The sequence below is a fragment of the Leuresthes tenuis genome, unplaced genomic scaffold, assembly GCF_036924035.1.
Source record: "Leuresthes tenuis unplaced genomic scaffold, fLeuTen1.0.hap1 SCAF_8, whole genome shotgun sequence".
Classification (NCBI taxonomy): domain Eukaryota; kingdom Metazoa; phylum Chordata; class Actinopteri; order Atheriniformes; family Atherinopsidae; genus Leuresthes; species Leuresthes tenuis.
Genome location: NW_027325362.1, coordinates 12,378,635 through 12,388,596, shown reverse-complemented (window position 1 = coordinate 12,388,596; position 9,962 = coordinate 12,378,635).

The window sequence follows — 9,962 nt, the reverse complement described above, 5'->3', positions numbered from 1 at the left end:
TCAGGTGGTCTGTAGTTATTTCACATTAAACCTCTGTGTTCTTGTAAATGTGTTACACTTGTGTACCATGTAACAGTAGCTTTTATTCAGGAAAAGAGCAAGTTCCAGCATGAGCAGAGTAGCGAGGAGAACTGAGGAGATAGTATAATATTATGAGAATGAGCTCAAGAGTCTCTGTGTTCTTCTTAATAAGTACAACAGCAAACACCCACGACCAAAAACTATCCCAAATTACTCTCTCTTGCTGGCCTACTTGTGGTTACTACAATTTTCAAAAGTAGAATGGAAGGCAAAGCATAATAAGGCTGCTGTCCTATGGAACAGCCTCTAATTGGACTTTCTGAGCTTAAGGTGTTCCTGTTTGATAAAGCTTCAGGTGACTCTGACCCATCTCTCAGTTATGTTTCAATAGACTCTGACTACTGGAGGATCTCATATGAGGTACTGAGCACTTCTTCTCTTTACTTATCCCTTGATACATTCATGCCACCATTGCGTGTCACTTACTTTACTTCTTTACATAAAGACAATTTAATTGGATTGTTGAAGCTTCCCATTCAATAAAGACCTCTAAATGTGTTCGCCTTAGTGTTTGATGGATAAACAGAGTGGACACATGGTAACGGCAGAAGACATAAAACAGATAGACAGCTATTGTCATGAGACCTTATCCCTCAGTCTGTCATCCCACCGAATCCACTTGAGACGACTCCTAAGTCTTTAAACTTCCCTTGATGGGAAAGGGAAGGCTGTCTTACTGTCCTTACTTATGTGAAACAGGATTTTATGTTTTGCTCTGTCAGTATTTCTTGGATGCAACAGAGGCGTCATTTCACACCTGTCCCTAACAGTCTGACACCATACATTCTAGAAGCAGTGGCAGAACAGTGGTGTTGTTGTCATTACAGAAATAAATCAACAGCTTGCTTTTGAGGTTTCTGAATGTGTTACTTTTAACCACACTGATGTGTGTGCTTGTTTAGATGGCTGATGAACAGGTTGTGGCCATGTATTTGATTTGAAGTGTGAACATAACATTTGTTCATCATGGTTTTAATTCTGTACTCTTCTTTTGTCAAAACTGGTTCCACATATTTATTTAGAAAAGGACTGAATTCCTCACATTTATGTTGACATATAGAATCATGGACAAAGCCTGGTCTGTAGTGAGAGTTAAAAGAGATGTGTGACGTAAGTTATGGAGAATCCCCCTGTCTCCCTCCCCCAGCTGCTGCACTAAAGCAACAAACTAAAATGATGGTAGACGTGGGATGTAAAATCTGTTCTGTGTATAATGAAATGACCCCGCTGACATCCCATTTCATCTCATTCGCAACATCTCTGCCTGTCTTCCTGTGTCTTTGTCTGAACATGTTTTAAAATGTCGTCACCTGTGACACATTCAAGGTGCTAGGGAGGCTCAACTGCTATGATTTTTCCTCTTGGAACTCAAAATGTGTTGCAGAAGGTAGTGGTTTGTGTCCAGGCTGGCTAATAAGCTGTCACTGAAGAGCTGGGACCTACAAGTATGCCATTATCTGGCTGTTTGTAAGGAATGTATTTAATTGAAGCTACTTTAAGAGAGAGCATGTTCATCCCTGGGTGTAGAGCATATGGAGGCTTTATGTCAGGCAAAAGAATCTCAGTCGTTCCTCTGAGACTGTCAGGAGCAAAATCAGGGGTTGTGTGCACAAAGGTTTAACAAACTGAGCTCATTCTACTGTTCGCAACATGGAGTAAAACACTATTTGAGCTGGGATATCTTGTTGCAACACTTTATACCACCTCTTTGATCACATTTCATTTACCACTGAAGCCATAAAGTGTTTATTAAGCAATCAAAAACATAAATTTTTAGTTCATGTGCTGTTTTTGAAAAGCTTTAAACATGTTATATAACTCAATAGCCCCTCAAATTGTGATTACTTCCAATTTAAAAAGAAAAAGAATGAAAAAAATAGGTGCTCTAAACATCCAGTCATCGACTATTTTATTTATAAAGCAGCTGAACCAAAGTCCTTCACTGTATAATTTCAACAAACCAAGCACAGTAAAAGAATAAAACACCACATAAAAGCGCAATGGATTAAACCAACAAAATAGTAAAACTAACAAAAAGGAGTAAAATGAGAACATCTAAAAGCACAAAATTGACTTCAGTGTTCGAGTTTGAGTATAATAATGTAAAGTTTCTTATTTATTCATTCCGTTTTAATTATTGATTACTTACTTATTCATTCATTCATATTGTTGCCTATGTGATTTTGTTTTTGCTTTATTTGAGTGTTGAATAATAGGTGACAGTCCTTCCTTTATTAAATGCTGTCCATGATGGATTTAAGCACGTGTAACCTTCATCAAAGCCACGTTTGAGTTAGATAACTGTTGACAAATTTTACTCTGATTGCTCTGAAGCGTAATGAGTATAAAAAAAAACTATCGAAGAAGTGAGGTCACAGATGACTAACGTAACTCTTTAAAAATGTAATTTTATCGGTCAATATCTATTCTGAAAGCTGCAGCAGCTGACACAAAATTACTTGTTACTTGTAAATGCAGCTGGTTTTTGGATTCTTTAAAGAGCGAAAAGTAGCCTTCTTGAAATGAGGCTTTTGTAAAGCTTTTATGAAAATATCCAATTGCCAGAGGTGTTGAGGTGAATTGTTATGTGAAAGGAAATTTTTGTATTGTTTAAAAGTTTGCAGGTTTTGTGACACAGTAAACTTGCATGAAATTAAGTAATAAAATACAAACTTTTGAGCTTGTACAATAAATGAGAGCAGTTCTTAATATAGCTGACTCCTGAGGAAAAAAAAGGTTTAGGAATAAATCAGTTCAGAGTTTTCTGAGTGTTTCAATTGACTGTTGCTGAGTAGAGTTTGACTGAACCCATTAAAGTAGCTTTTTAAATAGGTAATGGTAGAACCCGTTAAAGTTTCAAACCATTTCTGGAATGATTTGAATATTATTGCATTCACGTAGGCAGAGAAAGAATCATACCATAATACAACCAAGTCAGGTTGTGCGGACTTGTCTCTTTCTTGCAAGAAATAGATGTTTTGTGTTAATCGTATCCAGTGACTCTTAGCCTAATTTTGAGAGAATTTTTCAGACAAACAGCTTTACAAACATCTTGGATACATGGATATTAAACAAGGCCAGATTAAACTGCCAATAGGCCATCAGCCACGATGTGTTCCAATATCGCGGCTGATGGCAACGTCAGAAAGTGAAATATCACACATCCTTAGTGAGATAAAAGGCTTCGTCTGCTCCCAGAGGTTCCTCTGGAAATACTCCTGTATCACAGTCAAAGCTCTCTGAGAAATGTGTGTGCATTCTCAGAATATTTGGTAATCCAAACCTGGCCTGACCTCATCTTTATAACAGACACATCCTCTAATTACAAGCGCATTGCATCATCATGCTAACAACTTATGTTACTTTGAGATAAGAAAGAGGAGAAGTTAAACAGAACTACAGCTGAAGGGAATAAAGCAAATCAAATAAAAGACTTTACAGACAGTAAATAGGTAAAATGGCCTCTTGGTTGTGTTGGGATATAATATTTATTCTTTCTGTCGCATTGATATGTGAACCGCATTAACTGTTGTAGTTGATAGAACAGACTTTCCAAACTGTTTTTTATGGTGTTGCAAAAAATCATTGAATCATATCAGTTATATTTTTCATTTTTGTTAAATCTGTCTTAGTCAATATGCCAACACACTGCGAATATTGGTGATCCCAGTTCCACTTGAACAACTAGAAGACAAGAAAAAGATAAGAAAACATTACCTTATCATTCTTTTTTATTCATTTTTCTATTTATTTGAACAAAATCAATAAAACAGAAACATTCAGATATATCAGTATTTCAAATTTGTACTTAATGTACAGCACTTAAGTAAATGTACTTACAACCTGCTTGTATTCCACAGTGGGTTGCATAGTAGCAGCTCTGACTTGTGGACGTGTGAAGACGCTGCTGCTGGACCCTAAATTCCTCTGGCGCATGCCTATCTCTGCAGGGTTCTCTGCACTCCAAAAGCAAGCTTGACACAACCGAACGAAGAAGATAACATGAAGTCCTGATTGATGCCAGTGCAAGTGTCTGGAGACAGCTTTGACAAGAGCACCCCTTTACTTCATAGTGCTCATAAAAGTATCTAAAGATAGACGCAGCAGGCAATATGGAGCACAATACATCAGTGGCAGACCTCCAGGGCCTGAGGTGGTGTAGCCAAGCATGCTGCCGCTATGTTGCTCCTCATCCTGTCACAGAGTGAAACCCCTCTTATGATGTTGTGAGCCAGAGCTGAGACCTGGCTTTACAATGTTTTGCTTCACACTTGCCATGTCTGGAGCTAAAGATTTGACGATCTAAACTGCGATTGGCATACAGCACTGTCGGACAACCCTGTCCTTCCTGCATGGCTGAGCCAATCTGCTTTGCACCCAAAGGGCCTCCACATTCCTGGCTTAGCTGGACATTCAACAGGCCAACACCTGCAGCATGTCAACAGAGTGCACATGTTTAACAACCCCCACCCTTCTCAATGTGAAACCATTTACCGTCACCCTGAACTGGAAGGTGCTGTAAAAACAGTGCTTGAAAGCACTTACGGGACCTTCAAATTAATACTGTCGAGAAAAAGTTCAACAAAGAAACAGCTGGGGCAAAGAGAAGAGTTATTGGAAATCTAAATACTGAAAATAATGAAAGAAACGCACAAAGCAGGCAACAGAGATCCGGCTATATTAAAGAGACCATACTCAAGGTCCTAGAGATGTTGGCATTAGGAAAATAAGCTCCAAATGTGGGACATGTTTGACTGACTTTTGCCCGTGGCTGTGTGTGCTAACAGTGGGGAAGGAGAGGCCTTGTGTCTCGTCTTCAGTTGTCACTTCTGAGCTAGTGTGGGAAATGTGCCCACACTCTGCTTCGCAGACATCCACTTTTTCTTGTTAAACCATCAGAACAGCTTTTGTTTGTCTCCAATGCTTTGTGTTGTTCATGTTGCTGTCTTGCTCACATAAGTCAATGCGTGGTGGCCATCGAGAGCTTGAGTGCTTTTTTAAGTTCTCTTGTTAAAAAGATTGAGTGACTGATAAAATGAAAAGCATCTTTAATTTACATTTCCTGCTTTGATGTTTGATTTAAGAAAGCTTCACTCTTGATTGCGTGCAAATGTAATTTTTTGTACATTTGCATATCAAAGACGGGACAGCTAGATCTTAACTGCTGCTCCTCTTGAGTTTGTTGCTCATTTGCGCTGCATTTCAGTTGCCTAGTAGCCGACAATGTCCTTTTGGAGAATCATTTCCAATAGACGGAACATGGCGCCGGAGGAACTCATCCAGAATAGCTGGACAGCCCAAAATGACAACTCCTCACTAATGTAATAAGAGCAAGCTGATTGGTTGTCTCTCTCTTGGATGTGTGGAAGTGTGAGAGATGTTAACAGAAATAGAGAGACATCCTTTTTGTAGATACTTGGATGGATCTGTGCCAAATGTTGATTACATAACTGTGCAGCAACTTCAACTCGCATTAAGTCAAGAGACTGACCGTGTTTTCTGTTTCACCAGTGGAAGGGTGGGAAACACGGGACAGTGACTCAGCCTGAAAGAGTGCTGGGAGATATCTGGTTGGAAGTCAGGCGTGGCTACTGGGAAAGACTCCAAATCTTCATGTTCCAGGTGTAATCACTCTTCATTTGCACATGCTGCAGTAAATTGACTGAGCAGGTCTCTGTTATGGCAACACTTTAACTCTGTGTAAGCTCATCAAGACAAACAGCGTGACTCATTGTCTAGTATAGATATAAGTCGTTGTCTTTTTTTTATTTCTATCATAACCAACTTGTTTTTATCTTCAACTGAGCTCCATTAATTGCTCATGAAGCCCTTTTCCACTGAACAAACGGACTGAGGAAGTCCAGGTGCATAAAGCGATATGGGAAAAAAGTACAGATCAGGTGGACCTGTGACTGAACTAGCTTTTAAAGGCAATTCAAACAACTTGAGGATGGTTGGAATTGATCTTGCTCTCTGATCCTCAGAGCTCCTGTGAAGCTGGACTTAATCCAGTCACTCGTTCAAAGACCTAACATGCAGGATGGATACTTTCTGGCTTTAACAGCCTCGATTGTTCTCTCTATATGTTGAGATTATTTTGTCTGGTAGTTTTAGACACACCGAAAAAGCACACAGTGTTATGCAACACTTTGTAGTCTGAACTCATTGCTGACATTTCCACGTTTACCTGTATTCTGTCCAAATGCCACGTCAAAGCTAGAAAGTCAGAATATCCACCTCAGTTCAAAGGCAGCTCACTGCCTTTGTGGATTTTTGACGCTTTTGGTGTTTGAAAATGACCCACATGTATATAGTGAGGTAGACAGCTGGGCTCGATGTGAAGCATCACAGCATGACAGTTGCAAAGAATCATCACGAGTGCGTCTCGCCAAACCCACTGAGAATCATCAAAGAAGGAGAAAATAGGAAGAGAGAGGCCAGCTTTCAAATGACAGTGCAGTTTATTGACTATTTTTAGCTGACTGCCATATGAGGGAATTTTGTTTTCTTATAAACAGAAAACGGGTTACTGGAATAGGAAGGGTAATGTAGCTAAGGTCTTGAGGCCTATTTGCGACAGACACAATCGATACATTAAGCAGAAATGGATGACAGAGGTCACACAGTGGTTTTTGTGTGGATTAGACATCGAGATATAAAACCTAAAATAAATTTGTGAGCTTGATGAGTTGCTTTTTGAACATCAAGTTTTCAGCAGAACAGATCTACCTACGTAGCAGTAGTAAATGAAGATCAATCACTTCCCTCAGGGCTTGACAGGGAGTAAAAACTGAGCTAAATTACAATAAATATTGGAAAAAAATGCATTATGTGGTCAGAAACTCAATCTAAAATAAAGGATAATTTCGCTCCCTGCCTTAAAGGAACAATCACCGGTTTCTGTTAGTTTATCTTATCAACTCTATAAGGATATCACATTCATAACATTTTACTTGAGGGTTGATAATCATCAAGTTGTAATTGTCTGTAAGCCACATGGAGTTTATAAAGTAATGTTACTTTAGTGACATTAGTTAATTTGGGTTCTTCCTTTTTCTTTTGGGTTATAACAGAAATGTTAAAGTATGACTAACTCCAAAACATTAATGTAAATATTTGATGATGTTAATATTAGATTAGATATTCGATTATATGAAAGCTTAAGAGCTTTAAATTTCAACTCAAAACTAAGACAATCAACTGAAATAATTGTGTACAGGCCTAACTGTGGGTTGGTGTTCAGACTTTATGTCAAATAATTAAAAGCAGATTCAAATACCAGTCAGTTTGGTTTTATATATTTCATTAAAATGTCTTTCTCTGTCTTAAATGCAACATAAATGTATCTATATTATAACCTTGCCCAAAAACAAATAAGCCTTGCTATGCAAATGATTTATGCTTGTTCTGTGTAAATTATTGTATACTTCTTCAAATATTACATTATCGTTCCGATGGTGTAAAGTGCATAATTCAGGAACTATATAGACTTTTACAGATGTCACATGTAAAAATTGATTATTTTATTCTTTAAAATGTTAATAAGTTTAACTAACATCACAGAATTTCCAAGCTAAACAGTTTCTGTCTTCATTTATTTGTGATTAGATAATACCCACCCCCCAAACGATGCTGCCAAACAAAATGTTGTTGTATTCTTCTACGATAACAATAAAGCTTCTTCTTCTTCTTCTATACTCTGTGGAGGACTGTCGACAGATGGCACAGAAACTGTTTCCATCAGTCACGAGAATATCCCCTCAGTTGGCATGAGCTGACTTTTACATGTTACATCACACAGTATGCCATCCTTTGGGACAATTCCAGCTTGGCCAGTTCAGGATTACTGATGGTAGAAGAAGCATAAGGATGTTGTGTATTCCAGCTTAACAGCAGAGCCCAGCTGGAGTCAGGCATCGATGCTCAGACCTTCTGTGAGTGTCTGCAGGGGATCTCCACCTCTGAAAATCTCCTCTATGTCATATTGGCTGTAATGACTGCCAGTCACTGAGTCACCTCTCCAGTGGTCGGTGGACTGAAACTGAATTGCGATTCCACACAGTCACAAGCTTCAGAGTGTGCGGGCACAACTGACAGAGCGTGACGGGATGAGTACGCTGCGAAGCGAGGATAAACCTCAGTGGTTGGCATGGAAGGTGGGTGCAATGCGACCGCCTCTTTAAGCCCTGATCATTTCATGGCCTCTTGAGATACAGTGAAAGCCTGATGGTGGAGGGAATAGCATTACATCTCAACAGCCTTGATAATGATGTGTGAGATGAAAATAACTGCTATCATTACTACTGTGATTGGCTTCAGCAGCAGTCACATTAACTCTGAACTTTGAGCGCTTTCGATTATGTTGTCTCTTGAACACAAACCTGAAAAAAGAAGGTCCAGAAGAGTAAGAGCGTCAAAGCTGTGCATTGGATGAACGCTGATATTCAGATACGCCGTACACAGGAGATATCTGTGAAGGAATCCTTGTTTGAAATGATTCATCTTTACAAGACAACTAAAAATCACTGGACTTTAAGCATGTAAATGTGTGTGTATCTTTATCTGCGATAGTCATCACAAGTAAAAGTCTACGGGGCAGAACGTTTTTCTACACATTTTGACAGTTTTATTACTTAAATCCTTCTTTCTCATACCACCCACTTTGTGAGCCATCCAGTAATAGACAAAACACTTGCACTCCAAGAACCGTATCCTCACAGACTAAGTATGGTATTATGGGGAATAGACCGCAGCGCTGCTTATAATAGAATCAAATTTGCTTGTGAACCCATGAATCAGACAGTTGTTGCTCTTGGCTACACAGTCTTAAGAGTAGGTTAGTCTACTGCAAAGGACGGTGTATTACCACGCTGTCATGTCAATGTAAAAAGAAATGTTCACATACTGAAAGACAGTCGGTTGAAATTTTCTTTATTGATTGATGGAGTGTAGAGAGTAGCCAGATTGGAGAGCAGTCTGCTGCTGTGAGGATGCCAAAGCAGAGTCTTTTTTTTTTCCACATGCAAGCATGCCATTCATTTAGTCAAATCAGTGAAAAAATATTATTTAAATCATACCGATTTACCTATAGGTACAACAGCAGCACCACACACAAAGCATTTGAACACTCATGACTCCCAATTAAAATGCAAAGCAACACTAAGAACATTCCGTAGTTGCTGGCTACACACCTGTATAATCACATCATGTTTATTTGATGCATTTAGCAGTCTTGGGAGCATCACTCTGGCCTAGTTAATGAAGTCAGCTGAAACTAGAAGATGTTTACAGCACAGACGATCTCCTCCTTCTTCTTATTACAGTGTATACAGTACTAGTGTGTGGGAGTTCAGTATGGTTGTCCAGTCCAGTCTCTCTGGGCCCAGCCCAGTCTCTCTTTGTCGACAGCCCAGAGAGACTGGGCTCCAGTGGACCCAGTAGCCAGCTCAGCTCAAAATAAATATGTGCCCCTCTCCAACCAAGGAATTTTCAGGACTTCTTGAACTCCTGGCGAGCATCTACAGAACTCTCCGTACAAATCCTCCAACCCAATTTTTTTCACAAACTGAGGTCATGATCTAATTAGTTTTATTTGGGTCTCTTGGACCCCCTGAGGCTGCTGTGGCCGAAATCTGCAATGGTCCACCAGCACTGGGTCACTACTTCGATAATCTGCACAACGGAAGTTCGGGTTATGTTTATTTAGAGTTCAAAGATAACTTCACGACATTCCTGCATTGCTTGAGTGAAAGTGGGTGAAAGTCAAAAGTTTACTCTTCGGTGTCCTCAAAACTCCTCAAACTTATTTACGACTTCTCTGACAAAGTTGAGAAAGACTTTGGAGTGTTTCTGCGAGGGAAGTTTTATTTTTATTTATGCTC